The sequence below is a fragment of the Delphinapterus leucas genome, chromosome 5, assembly GCF_059928025.1.
Source record: "Delphinapterus leucas isolate spDelLeu-1000000601 "Yukka" chromosome 5, BTC_Dleu_Yukka2, whole genome shotgun sequence".
NCBI lineage: Eukaryota > Metazoa > Chordata > Mammalia > Artiodactyla > Monodontidae > Delphinapterus > Delphinapterus leucas.
Genome location: NC_143133.1, coordinates 37,959,021 through 37,974,351, shown reverse-complemented (window position 1 = coordinate 37,974,351; position 15,331 = coordinate 37,959,021).

Here is a 15,331-nt window from a genome sequence, read left to right as displayed (position 1 = left end):
TCCAGAGCCTGTGCTCCACAATGGGAGAGGCCACAACAGTGAGAGGCCCAAGTACAGCAAAAAAAAAAAAATCCTAGGCCCTTAATTATGCTAAATGGACTCTGCCTGTGCTCTGTAAATGGCACAAAGCCCGAATGACAGCATATTTTGTTAACATGGTTTCCTGAATATTTTAACTGTTGAGACCTACTGCTCAGAAAAAGATTCCTTTCAAAATATTATTGCCCATTGACAATACACCTGGTCACCCAAGAGCTCTGATGGAGATGTAAGAGATTTATGTCATTTTCATGCCTGCTAACAACATCCATTCTGCAGCCATGGATCAAGAAGTCATTTTGACTTTCAAGTCTCATTATTTTAAAAACATTTCATAAGTCTGTAGCTGCCATGAGGAATGATTCCTCTGAATCTGGGCAAAGTACATGAACTTTCTGGAAAGGATTCGCCATTCTAGATGCCATGAAGAACATTTGTCATTCGTGGGAAGAGGTCAAATAAACATTCAAAGGAATTTGGAAGAAGTCGATTCCAACACTCATGGATGACTGAGGGGTTCAAGACTTCAGCAGAGGAAGTAACTATGGAGGTGATAGAACTAGCAGGAGAACTAGAGTGAGGTGGAGCCTGAAGATATGACCAAATTGCTGCGGTCTATAACACTTTAACGGATGAAGAGTTGCTTCTTAGAGAAGAGAAAGGATCTACCTGGTGAAGATGCCATGAAGACTATTGAAATGACAAACGATTTAGAATGTAACAGCAACTTAGTCAATGAAAGCAGCAGCAGCAGAGTTTCAGAGGATTGACTCAAGTTTTGAAAGTTCTATGGGTACAATGCCAAACAGCATTTCATGCTACAGAGAAATCGTGAAAGAGAGTCAACATGGCAGGCTTCATTGTCGTCTTATTAAGATATCGCCACAGCTACCCCCCAACTTTCAGCAATCACCACCCTGATAAGTCAATGGCCATCAACATCGAGGTGAGACTCCCCACCAGCAAGAAGGTTATTACTCACTGAAGTTTCAGGTGGTGGTTAGCAATTTTTAGCAATAAGGAATTTAATGTGCATGCTATTGCACACTTAATAGACTACAGGGTAGTCTAAATAACTTTTATCCGCATTGGGAAACCAAAAAACGTGTGACACTGATCTTCGCTTTTTTGTGGTGGTCTGGAACTGAACCTGCAGTATCTCCAGGTATGCCTATAATGCATAGAACTGGCCCCCTTCCAGGATCCCTGTAAGGATGTAAACTTTTAATGGCCAGTCGGTCCAAAGAACTTCTAAAAGCATGATAAGAACTCTCCAGTCTTGATTCTGAAAGATGGGATTAAAACTAATATTTCTATTTTTACTCATCACTAGATAGACCCTCTACCCCCAGGTATCGAGGACAAGGCCTGGAAAGATCCCCCAAAATCAAAGGATAAGCATCATTGTGAAGCACTCAAGGCTCAAGACCGGCTGCCTCAGGGAAGTCAGGCATGTTCCTAAGCGTTGCAGGGTACAGCAGGAAATCTCGTGAGGCTGAAACAAGATGCTACTGAAGAGCTGCAACGTGGTTTCTATTTTCTGCCATTGGATAAGGAGTCACTGGCTTCAAAATCTGAAACTACTTAACAGGGAAGATCTTCATATAAGAATTCATTGAGAAAAAGACTGAGCTTTCGGTTCTGTTGACCCTTAACAACCAATGATCCACAAGTGCCCTTGAAGAAAGAATCTTGACCCCCTGAATGGATGGCTGGGCTTCCTCTTCCAGAGGTTAATGTAGCAGATATGACCTTCCTAGATGTTCAGTTTCAAGTATGAAACTACAAGGAGTTGATTTTGTCACCCGTGGGGGGTCTTATTCCAAAAGGACCTTATGTCTTCTACATAGAAGCACCTCCAGAACCAGTTCATTGTTTGACAGTTCTTCAAAGTGCTAAGCACAGAATTACCATTTGACCTAGTCATTCCTGTTAAGCACTCAAAAGAACTGAAAACATGGATTTCAGCAGTTACCTGTACACCAGTATTGACTGCAACATTCACAAGAGCCAAGATGTGGAAACTCCATTATCCATCAACAAGTGAAGAGAAATAAAACTTGGTATATCCAGGCAATGGATTGTTATTCAGGCCCAAGAAAGGATTGGATTTCTGACACATTGTACAACGTGGATGAAATTTGAAGTTATTTAGAATAAATAAGCCAGACAAAAGGACAAATGCTTTGTGATCAAATGACATGAAATAGAGAATAAGCAAGTTAATTAATAGATTAGAGGTTGCCAAGGGCTGGAGATGGGGAGAATGGGAGTCATTGCTTAATAGTTGCAGAGTTTTTGTAGAGTGCTGAACAAGTTTTCAAATTTCCCTAACAATATTGTACAACCATCAGTAATGATTGCCACCGATTGCATACTGATTGTAACGATTGTATACTGTACGCTTAAGACAGTTCAAGTGGCAAGTTTTATGTTGTAGGTATTTTATCACAAAAGATGTTTTGGGGGAAAAAATAGCTCACCTACTTCAGGATGAGATAGCTAAAAGCTCAGCTGTTATAGACAATGTTTCTATGCCCCCTAAAGTTCATATGTTGAACTCCTAACCCTCAGTGTGATGGTATTTGGAGGTGGGGGGGCTCTGAGAGTATTAGGCTTAGATGGGGTCACAAAGGTAGAGCCCCATGATGGGGCCAGTGCCCTTTTACTGCTAGGAAGAGACCAGAGTGAAGAATCAAAGAATCAAAAGGAAACTCCAAGTGTCCTTAACAGATGAATAGAAACGAAGGATGATACATGTATGCCAGGTCTCTTTCAGACATTAGAAAGGAGTAATGTTGACGCATGTAACAAGTGTGGATAAACCTCAAAGATTCTAAGTGAAGCAGACACAAGGACACGATGTGGCCTTATTCCACTTGTACCAGAGTGCCCTGAGGAGTTTCCCCAGCTGTGTGGCTCTTTCACGTGCCTTGAAGCCACACATCTCACCATGAGGACATAAACCCAGGAGCCCATGGGGAGGCAGCCAGGACCCAGACACCTAGAAAGTGCCATCTGGTGACAGTTTAGAAGGCATCTCCCTGTAAAACCAAGGGTAGGCACCAGCTAGAGCCATTGAACTGTAACTTGCTTCATCATCTGTAATATGCCCTCACTGGTCAACTCGCTTTGTTTACCAAAACGTGCATATCCTCCCAGCACCACGTAGTCTAAAGTTAGAAGACCCCTTCACCACTCCTATGGATAGTATCTGACATAGGATTCAAGATGTTAGTGTACAAGTTGTTTTCCAAGAACTTGGAGTCAGCTGTTGTCTAGTTCCAGCCCCAGCAGTTAAGACTGGTGAAGAACATCGACCCTCCAAATGGGCATGTGCGAGTGTCCGAAGAATGGCCTTTTGACATCAAAGGGCCAAAAACTCCCTCAGATCCTACTGCCATTTTCCAAACGTGCATCCCATGAAGAAGCCTGTAGCTGAACTGCACCTGTGCAGGACAGTGACTACCTCACCTTTTCCTTATTTCCAGTCACCATTCCCCACGCTCCCCAGGCCACCCTGCTTCTTTGTCCCATAAATACCCTGAGCCCCTCCCCATTGGGGAGGTGGATTAGAGATTCATCCTGTCTCCTTGCTTGGCTTCCTCATGGACAAACCCTTCCTCTGTTATAAGTCTCTGCATCTCAGCGTTTGGCTTGCGGGGCTTCGGCCTAAAGATCCCAGTTCGGTAACACCCGTGCATCAGGCCTGAGTCCACATTTGAAGACTCTTCCCCTTATTCTCATTAACCCAGACATCCTCCCCTCCACCTCCACTTAAAGGGGCAACATTTGCCGCAAAAGGCACCTGGACATGCGAAAGCTGAGAGAACAGGACCCTTGAGAAACATGCCCCTTACAGACAGGAGGCAGGCGTTTCTGGCACCCAGGGGTCACAAGACAGCCCCCATGGGGCCAGTGAGTCCTGTCCAACCAGGGACTTAGTGAAACCACACCCCACCTCCTCATGCAGCAGCACGGGCTCAGTCCTGCCTCAACACCTCGGGTTAGGCTACACCAAACTTTTGGTGGGAGAGGAAGGAGCTAAGGAAAGCCTGCTTCCCTGTGCTTAGTGAGCTCACAAGAGAGACAGCAGATAAGGCCCGGTGTGATCCTGAAGCAACAGAACCTATGGAACAACTGAGCCGGATCACATAAGAGGCAACATCCAAGCACTCAACACCCCTGGGAGGCTCCAAGGAAACTTCATGCTGAGCACCAGAAACATCGCTGTTACCAGCACATCGTCCCTGCCTTCAGGGAGCTTGCAGTCTGGCAGAGACTATAGCTGAGAAGGTACAACTTTGACATCAGGTGACAAGTAGCAGCAAGTCCTGCAAGTTCACCATCATGGCATCCGAGCACAGTGGGGCACCGACTCCAGGGAGGGAGGGTCCCACTTCCACTGGGACCCCTGCAGAAGCACTCCCCTGGATCCTGGCTGCAGTCCACACTGTCTGCCAGCCTCTCTCCCCATCATGGCTCCAGGACACCACCCTCAGTGCTTCTCCAGATTTGCTTACTACACAAACCTGGCAAAAGAAAGTAGAAATCATTCTGAAAGACTAAAACTAAGGTATATCATTAAGTACCACGCAAATGGCAACTAAGAGGCAGAGGCATTCAGTGACGTTATCAGACTTCCAGATTATGGCCTTGACTCCTGTCACCAAGTTCCCTCTCCCAAGGCAGGCGTTCTCTGCTGGTGTTTGTAGCCTTTTACGGTGGGTAGGAAAAGCCAGACCTCCCACACGCATCTGCCCCAGCAGCTCTCCCAGCACAGCGAACTGCTTCTCACACATCTCATGGGAAGAGGCCGACCCAGCCTGGACCACGAGGAATGTCCATTTTGAGGCCCCCAACATCCGCCCAGGGCAAAATTCCTAGGTTTAAAAAGAGATTCTTCCGTTTAGGAAGTCCTTTGTCTTGCTCTGACCTCAAGCTCCAAGGTGCCTCTCACTCGTAAAGACACGTGTGGGAAGAACTCCACGTCCACTGGAGCGACTGCCCCCCAAACCACCTGCCATAATCATCCCCCGCACCACCACCCTAAGCAGAGAGCCAAAGTCCCCCATAAGTCTGGACTGCCATGCGCCAGGGCATCAGACTTTACCAAAAAACTCTTGAATTTCTTGTCCCCGGTCTTTTTTTCTAGGCGATCCAGGAAGCCCATTCGGACTGTAGCCTGTCCTGGGCCCCAGGGTGCAGCCATCAGAACTTTGCAGGCGGCAGGCGTGGCCACCCTGCTTGGCGTGTTCAGAGGCTGAGCTGTGTGTCGTTGCGGGTACTGAGCGCCCAGCAGAGGACACAGCTTGTCCTCTTTCCAGGAGTCCGAACCTTGGACATTTTGTCCTGGGATAAGTTTCCCAAACATACGCACCTGAGAAAATGAAGGGCTGGAGAGGCCATTCCTAGGTCTTCTCCCCCATTTCAGCCAGTTACCATGAAGTCAGCAGCATCCTACAATGTTCACCTACAACCCCTTCCTTCTGTTTAAGGGGAAACACGCCAATTCCATTACAGCCAAGGAAACTCAGTATCCGTTTACCGAATCTTCAACTACACCCACCCGCCACGCAAACCCCAGCACGGGCTGGGCTCACAGCTCCCTCCCTGTGGTGTCCTTTCCCAGCTGTTAGCACCACCTCCAGGGCCCCTGTGCCTACCTGCCTCAAAAGTCAGGACATTCTCTGCTTCTGCAAGGTGGTCAAGGTTTTAAAATCAGATTATGTTGCTTGGCAGTTCCAGACGTGTTTTCTGGGTGGGCCCCGTGAAGCCGTAGCTTGGTTTTAGCTCAGGGTTGTCATTCCCATAGGGAGGACGTGGCCCAGGGCCTACCTGGACCCTCAGATTCCAGGCTCCAGGATCGGGAGGGAGCCATTTGCAAAGGGACTTACTGGGAGGGGCAGCTGGTACACTTCTGCCCATCTCAGCCAGTTGACCCAACTCTCCCAGGATTGGGTCTCTGATCCCCCCATCACACCACTGTCCACATTCAGGCACTGCCAGTGGGAGGGACTGGGGGGCCCACCTCATCTGGGGGAGGTCCCACGATGCGGGACCACAAGAGGTAAAGCCAACCTCTGCAGCTTTACCCTCACAACGGAGGATTTTTAAAAGGAGGTGTTTGTTCTTATAGTTCTTTTGGATTTAACTTCATCTGAGCCCATCACAACCTGGTAGCATCCAGCTCCCCACAGCCAGACTCATTTCTCACTATCTCACCTACCCGTAATTTATTGCGCGTGCAATTCAGTAGCCAACATCAAGTCATATTTGGAAAGAGGACACCAACAGACCAGCTAACAAGACATCTCATGATTCAACAGGAAAGTTGGCCAGCCTTGTGTCTGTCTCTATAGCCCTCCCAGGCCATCTCCACCCAGAAGGGAGGTTTCTTCATCAGCAACACGAGAGCGTTAGCATGACAGATGGCCAGCAGAGAACTGACCAAGGCACAGAAGAGCAGCTTCAGCAAAGACCAGGGTAAGGCAGTCCCATCGAGGTGCCAGCAGCACGAGGTGCTGTCCCCACAAAAGTCAGATTCCTGGCCACGAAGACTTCAGAACAATTCACGTAGGACCCCTCTTTATTTTCTATCTTAAACTCAATGTCTTCAGTATAACGCACTGAAGAATAGATGCTGTGACCTGAATGTTAGGATTCGTGGCCCACCTAAATGGGCCATGCCTGGGGTTGTGGAGGATCGACATTTCGGACCATTAAAATTTAATAGGATTTTCATCACTGTCTCGCAAAAAAATCTCCATGCCGAATCAGACCAACTTATCTACAGCAAACAAGAGCGAAACGTTAAACCCCAATGAGGTTTGTGCAGCAGGATTCACACTAACTGAAAGGCTGAAGGTACCTCCACATCGATTCTCTTTGCCCTCCTGTGAGGCTTTGGACACATATGAAAGGAGAGGACTCATTATGTTTAGTGAGTGGATGAGGCTTTTCTCCAGTGTGAGCCAATTTTTCCCCAAAGGATGCAGCAAGATGGGAACCAACAGGATTCTTCTCCAAGGTGGATAATCACATGTATCCTAAAGGATAAGCATCCAAGGTGCCCCCACATTTACTGCGTTTGGAGAGTCACTCCCATGGGACCACTAGCCCCACATTCCCTATAGTCCTGGTGTTTTCCGGGGTGTGTTTTGGGACGAGTGCTCACTTAAGGCTGTTCACATGGATGACTTTCAGGGAATTTCTCCAATGACAGATACTCCATCTCCTATGGGATAAGGAACCACTGAATCCGAGTTACTGCATGAATTCGTAGGGTCTTCGTCCAAATAGGATTGAAACTGGAGCGGGAATCATATACCCAGACCAAGACTCCATCCCCCAGCTCAGGCATCTGTATGCTAACGAAAGATCCAGCAGGGCTCTGTTTTCTTTGAATTCCACAGCCAGGCCCCCATAGCCTATTGGTTCTTATCACCAAGCCTAGCAACCCCTGCATGACAGGCAGGGTCTGAAGAAGCTTAGCACATGTAGGGTATATAAACATCCGCTACTCTGAGATTGATAGTTTGCTTCAATGGGGTCCTGAGACAACGGAGTCAGCTCCCTAGCTACTCAGGACAGGGGACAGTCAAATCCTGGGCCGGGGAGGCCAAGACTTAAGGGTGGAGCCTCTATGCTCCTGATCTGCTCATCTGTTCTGGCTCGCAGAGAGCAGGCTCTGAAAGTCAGCCAGCGATGCATCCCTGAGCAGGTTTTTCTGGATGAATTCTAAGCTCAGGGGTCTATTTCACTAGGATCACCCTCTGGAGGGCTCTGTAGAGCTCACTATGCCACACTCCTTCCATCCCACACCATCTTAATAAGTCTGAGTTTTCCTACTGAGCACGGCCCCAGCAAGAGGGGGCCAACCAAAGGCATCACGGAGACTCATTCAGTACACGACAGCCCACTGGGCTCCTATCTGGGTCACAAGCTCTGGTGCTGTGTCCTCCTGTCACTACCTGCTTTCAAGCCTCTTTAGACCCCGACAAGGAAAATCTGCTCCAATCCTGAGCTCTGCTTAGACTGAGGTTGCAGACAAGTGTGCATCAAGTGAGTCAGATTAAACTCCTTTTCTGTTTTAAACCCAGATGGAGCCTAGCACCTCAGGACACTAGTCAAGGCCACGTTTGATACTCCAGCTGTTCTGAGTCCACACACCCATGCAGGTTAAAGCCAGTCATAGCCATAAGAGCTGCTAAACTTCAGCCAGCACGGACACAGAGTCGTACTCCGGCATACACAGCCCCCGTCTATGCCAAGGAGCATCCAGAGCAGTGAACACCAGCAGCCCCTCACAGCCACACCAGGAAGCTCATTCTTTTTTTTTTTTTTTTTTTTTTTTTGCGGTACGCGGGCCTCTCACCGCCGTGGCCTCTCCCGTTGCGGAGCACAGGCTCCAGACGCACAGGCTCAGTGGCCATGGCTCACAGGCACAGCCGCTCCGCGGCATGTGGGATCCTCCCGGACCGGGGCACGAACCCATGTCCCCTGCATCGGCAGGCGGACCCCCAACCACTGCGCCACCAGGGAAGCCCCGGACGCTCATTCTTACAGGCTGGCCTCCAGCTTCACCTGGATTGTGAAAACAATGCCCTTGGTGAGAAGTTAATCCCATACCAGCCCAGAGTCTGAGACAAGTTCTCCCCACAGAGTTTCACCATTACAAAAGGGGCTCATCTATGTGTCATTAGTTCCTGCAGGGCACTGCCTTCTAGAAACCTCAAGTGCAAGGAATTGAAGGTTGGATTTGGGCTCCAAAGCTCCACCCCACATACAGGAGGCCTGGATTGGGTGAGTTTACAGGAGGAGAAGTATACTGCAGGACTCAGTGCAGTCACGGATCCAGCACCAAGAAAGCCAGAAGCCAGGGCCTGGAAGACCGTGACAGGCACTCAGGCAGGAGTCTGGTGAGGTTTCCCTGCCAAAAAGCCTCAAAAGGTTTGCCTCAATTTGCATACTGTAACCCCTAAAGTGATGCTGTGCTCCAAAGTCATTTCCCCTAAGAGATCCTCACAGGTCATAAGAGGTAGGGAGCTGCCCTGCTCATCTGAATTCAGACTCTTCCATTGGTTACAGACTACCTTCCTGTTATCTCCCCATGAGTAATCCAATCTCATTTGCAGGATAAAACCCTCGCCAGTGCAGTTTGTCTCCAACACCAGACCGACCTCAGCAGTCCTTACATAGCCTAGCAGGATCAGCCATTTAGCTGATTTTTCTTGGGCACACAGCACAGCGTCTGGAACAGAGTAAAAACTTAATAGCTGTGTAGTCAGTGTTGATTTTGCCACACGCCTGGAGAGTAATTCTACAGTTTACAATGCACCGTTATCTGCTATCTGCTCGAAGTCTCAAAATACCATTCTACCATTTATAGAAGTTGGATAGACAGTTGGCAAGGCAAGACAGGCAAGAAGCTAGAAATATCCTGTGTCACAGTACATCCGTGAGGCCGAGACTCGTTTGTACGTTCCATCCAATAAAGGATCATCTGAAACAGTCTAGATTCCTGTCCACAGGGCCAGATTCAAGCTTGGGTACCTTGATTCTTTTGAGCTAACCTGGAATTGAACATAAACAAAAGCAAACCTACCTAAACTGAGTCGTGTGCACAGCTGCTGATTATCAAGAATTGCTGTTTCATTTAAATGTCTTACTTGTTGTCATGTTAGTGACCTAATTTGCCATGGGAATGAAAGTATTTTTATGGCCAAGATACCCACCCCCTTAGTCTGGAGCTCACTTATCGACACTGAAAGTCTTATGTGTTATCCCAGCACTATTTTTTTTTTTTTTTTTTTTTGCAGTACACGGGCCTCTCACTGTTGTGGAGCACAGGCTCTGGACGCGCAGGCTCAGTGGCCATGGCTCATGGGCCCAGCCGCTCCGCAGCATGTGGGATCTTCCCGGACCGGGGCACGAACCCGTGTCCCCTGCATCGGCAGGCGGACTCTCAACTACTGCGCCACCAGGGAAGCCCCCAGCACTATTAACTCAGCCAATTCCCTTTACACTGAGCATAACTTAGCTCATCATCATTAACGAGTCAGCCGTAGAAGGAACTGGTTGATTTGCTACCTAATCAGATGTAGCTTTATGGGAAATAATTTTGGGACTCTACATCCTCTAAAGTTAAAGACAGTTCTTTCTGTCCAGGTTGAGATGTTAGACAGCTGTGCCTTCTAAATTTAGATGTTTGTATCAAGTGGGGACAATGCAAGACAGAAGGTACTCATTTTTTCTCAGGACCATGTCCCAGGGCCCACCTCAGGGCACTCAAGGAGAACTGGTTCTTCTAGCTGCCGGTAGTTATCATGACACAGCCAAAGACCACTGTCCAGCATAGTGCGCCCAACAATGCTCTTACCCTGAAAAGTCTTCATCTATTAGTGTTAATGACCATGGACCCACATGTACATCTCCCCCACATCCATAGCTTGGACTCTTCCATGGACCTGAGGAACTAAACCTTTCAACAGTCATGGGAGATTTAGCTGCATGATGTCATCTACTCCATGAAAATTATGGTCCAACCGCAACTCTAAGAATGTCACTATATGTTTAACACGCAGTGTGTTTTAGAAGTTAGTTTTAAGCACTACCAAAAGATACCAGACTACCCGCAAGCTGTTCTACTCCTCACATGGCAGGGCCCCTGGAAGCCCAAGCTTACAACAAAGCATGTTGTCAGATCATCTGCTTGGTGGCCTAGCTTTTAAGTGACTAGATCACCTACCACCCAATTGCCCAAGCCAGAAATCGGCCATCACTGGGCTCCTTTCCTCACCCTGAAATTCCACTGCCTACACGTCTTTATCTACTTCCTGTCCCCATCATACACCCCACACACTGTAAGTTTCAATTAAGGTCACTTCTCTCAGAAGATATTCCAACACCTTAGGAAAGTGAGGAACCTCATGCCCCATGTCTCTGTAGCACCTCCAGCTACAGAGATGACACCCAAGATGCTATTCTTCCAAGCTATGTACTTCCAACAACTGTATCTGAGCAAGGTTATGCTTCTTCCCCATGAGGAGCTCAAGTTTTACAAAGGGATAGAAAGTATTCCAGGGCCTAGTGCACACTAGGTTTTCTATTTGTGTCTAATTTTTCAACGCCCATGATTAATGCAATGGATATTTCAACTAACATGATCCCATGAGTTGACACAGGCCAAAATTTTTTGGAAACATCCTTTAAGTATGTTTTCTTAATTCCACCCACGATCAAGGGTGATACTCAATATTTTGACACTAGATAGTGGAGTGGTTGTGGGGTGGGGAACCCAAGGGAGGGTTGAAATAAACTTCCTCTGAACCAATCCTGAACTATCATGACAAAGTAAACTGACATCCATTCAATGGCTGACTCCACACTTACTCTGCCTGGGATTAAGCATCTACAATTTCCAAGTTTTAGATGTTCACAGTGGTGTTCCTGGGAACATTTCTCTTGATTCCACCACTCCTGGAATTAAACGACCTCTTCCCGTTGGTTTCTAGTGGTACAGTAACTGAGAATCACTTCAACACCCATAGCACACCAGGCAGACACCGGGTGCATGGATGACTTGCAGAAGTCATGCTGCCTGACCTACATAGTCTCGATCCTGCAGGAGCAAGCCTCCCAAGGACCCACAGTCATCCTCCCCAGCATGTCTAAAGCCTCCAACTGTGGCCAACACCACAGCATCCTCCAGTCTTGGGAATTTCAAGGGGACACAGATGCGCCAACCTCCTGAGAAACGACAACTACAGCCCAAAGATTCATAGGGCTTAAATGGTATGGACATGCCAGAGGAGACTGCAAGCCTCTTGAAATTAAAACCAGATGCCAACCACTCCCAGACATACACTAGTGGTGCTGCCTAATGCACTAACTTTGGAGATAAATAAGCTGAGGCTCTGACACCAGCCTCTCCCTCTGCAATCTCCCTTTGGAACTACCAACTTAAACTTCAAAGTTCATGTTGTCTGCATACAGAGGCCCTTACTATCCAGTCCCAACAATGCCATCAGTAGATACTGGAGCCCACATAACCAGGGACAAGGAACGTGGGCCTTCTCCAAGCCCAGACTCAAGCTGGGGGCATCGAGGCAGAGCTGTCTTGGGCCGCAGACACCACCCTCCCTCTGCCCTTGGAAGCGGAAGTACTTCATGGCCACGCCAGCCAGGCTGAGGAGTTCGGCCTCCTCACATCTTAGAGGCAGACTAGAGAAACAACCAATATATGTGAAGCAGGTTTGGAGATGGCCAGCAGTGATGCCCCGAAGAGTCAGAGGCACTGGCCTGGAGTAGGTGTTGGCAGAAGCCAGGATGAATTTCTAGAATGTTTGGGCAGTCCGAGATCCTCAGTTATCTGGGGCAGGGGTTGGAGCCACTTCTGCAGAATTGGGACTTGAAGACACCCTGCACTCAGTTATGGAGACTCAGAATTTTTCCACGCCTACAGTGGCCAGGGAGAATGACCCAAGTGCTGACCAGACTAGAATGCAAGGACACACCTGGGAAGCTTTCTGCACAAAGCGAAGCCCCCTTGACCCAAGGCTCCATGTCATCACCAATGGCACCAGCATGACTCTCAGACCAGACACTCCACAGTAACACAGGATGCCAAGAGATCCTGCAGCCAAGTGCCTGCTTCCTGGGTGCCACCCGGACAGAACAGTGCCCAGAGCCCAGCATCACAACCGACCACACATCCAGCCAGAGACTGTTGGGTCATCCGGCATCAGGATTGAGAGGCAGAAGCACTTTGATTCTGAATATTTGCCCAAAAAGGGCAAACCTTTTCAAATGAAGTATAATTGACGTCATCCTTGAACTTGCCTGAAAGAGCTACTGGATTCTACCATTTCCTGGAACACAATCCAGTAAGTTGCCTATTCAAGAACACAACTAAGGCTGACAAGTGTTGGTCTGTCCAGTTTAGCCCTTTCTCATGTGCTTAGAACAGCTTGGGCTCTGGAGAAGGCAGACCCAAATTTGAATCCTGGTTGTGACCCTTGCTTTTGAACTTGGGCCAAGTCATAACCCTACCCAAGAGCATGCAAAAAAACCAGTACCTGACTCACAGAAAGTGAGTGCAAGGGCAGAAGTCTGTTGTTCCAGAAAGGGAACCAGGGAGACTGGGGCGAGGACAGGACTCTGTCACCTGTCCTCAGGGCACTTCACCCACCATGCTGAGTCTCAAGCAGCAGCGGAAAGGCAAGTGGGGCTGTGTTAGTTGTATGACTCATGGGAGTTCTTTGTGCAAAAAGCAAAGGGGAGCAGGGGAATGGAGTGACTGCTGCCCTGCGGGGAGGAGTGAGTGAAGTACTTAGGCCCAAGTCTCTGAAACCAGGTGTGTGGGGCTCCTCTCCTGGATCTTAGAAGGATCAGATAATGGAGGTTGTTGTCTATGAGGTGATGGCTTAAAGAAGTGAGGATAGGCCAGTAACTTGAGTAAGGAGGATATATCCCCTGAGCTATGTTTATTAAATCTAGGCCGAAGCTATGCAGTGCTACTAAGTTCTCAGAAGTACATCCACTGGACATAACCTCAAAGGGGAAAGTTTTGTATGCAAGGTTTCATAGCTTGCAAGGAATTGCAAACTCTTACAGAACTAGTTAGAGGTGTTAGACACTCACCTGTTTGCAAAGCCCAGAGCCCTGCCAGCCTGTGAAATACTGTTTCTTGTCTTCAATTGAGCAGCCCAAGGAGGGACCCAGTAACAAGCTCACACACAGGGTTGGAGGTAAGAATTCACTTCTTGCTCTTGCCTTGGAAGAACTTACAGAGGTTAACACTCATAGGTTTATATAGGCGGGTCAGGGTTTTGCATTATTTATCCTCTGACAAAGGTGTGGAGGACAAAAGCAGAGCTTTTGCTGTCACGGCCCTCAAGAGTTCTCCCTTCTAGGAGGGCAGCCCCATGCCCCACCCCAGGCTTCCAGGACACAAGGTGGGTACCATGTAGCTAAGTTTGCCCGTGCGCCTTCACCACCCCAGTTCATAGCTAATTGGACTATGGTTGTGAAACTGAGGACTAGATCCATTAAACTGTACTGTAACTTGCTTGAATAAGTTGTAACTTGCCTTTACTCATCAAGCTTGCTGTAATTGTTCTTGCAAATTGCATCCCCTCCAAGTTTCATGGAGCCTAGACTTATCAAGAGATTCCTTTAACTGCCCCATATAGATAACAGCTGACACATGGGTCAGTAATAGTGAAGAGTTGCCTAAGTGTTTTTCAGGAACTTGGAGCTAGTTCTGGCCCAGCTCAAACCAGTCGAGACCACTGACCATTCAACTGGGCCTGCGCGAGTGTCTGATGGATGACCTTTTGCCGTCACAGGGCCAAAAACACCCTCAGATCATGTTAATACTGCCATTTTCTGAACGAGTCCCGTGAACCATGCAACTCAGATACACGTGCAGAGCAGCGATTACCTCTTTTCCTGCCTCCAATCACCTTCCCCTGCGTCTCCAAACACCCTATACTCTTCACCCATAAGTATGCCAAGCCCCTCACCTTCAGGGAGCCAGATTTGAGGTTCGTTCTCCAGTCTTCTCTCACTTGGGGGCCTCCTGAATAAGCCATTTCTCAGCTACAAACCTCAGCGTCTCAGCATTTGGCTTGCTGTACTCAGGCGAATGAAACTGGTTCAGCAACAGAGGGACCCTTGATCCAACCTGGGCTCAATTATCGGGGAATCTGGAAGTGAGGGTCTGCTTGTGAAGCAGATTGAAGGTGACGGCAGTAAGACTGGCTTAAGGTAGGAGAGACAGAGGTGATCGCTTCCAGGGACACTTTATAGAGCTGCTTCCTAAGTGTGGCTTACCTGAGCTTGTTTACATGTTACAGAGAAGGACCCAGGAAAAAGTAAGATTCCTAGAGGAGCAGGGCTAGTAATAGGGAGTTTACCCTAGTGCACAGCACATCCCGACATCCCCTTCCAAGAGGTGGGCCAGTCCAACCCTGAGCTCCTGGAGGGAGCAGTGCCCACCCTGCTCCCTGTTCCTCATTGCAGCACTTGCCATGGAGCCCTTTTGCAGGGGCCCAGCGCACTCGAACAGGAAGGAGATCCCTTTCCTCAGAGCCTGACGTGAGAACACGAGTGCTGAAAGTGAGCAAGCAGAAGTTCAGAACGCCTGTCCAGCTGCTCCTTTGTTTCTCCCCAAAGCTCTGTATACACTCCCTGTATAGACTCCCAATTTATGGAGGAGGCAACACGGGCTGAGGCAGATTCCCATAGGGCCGCACATCCTGAGCCCTCGTTTTCACTACAGTTGGCA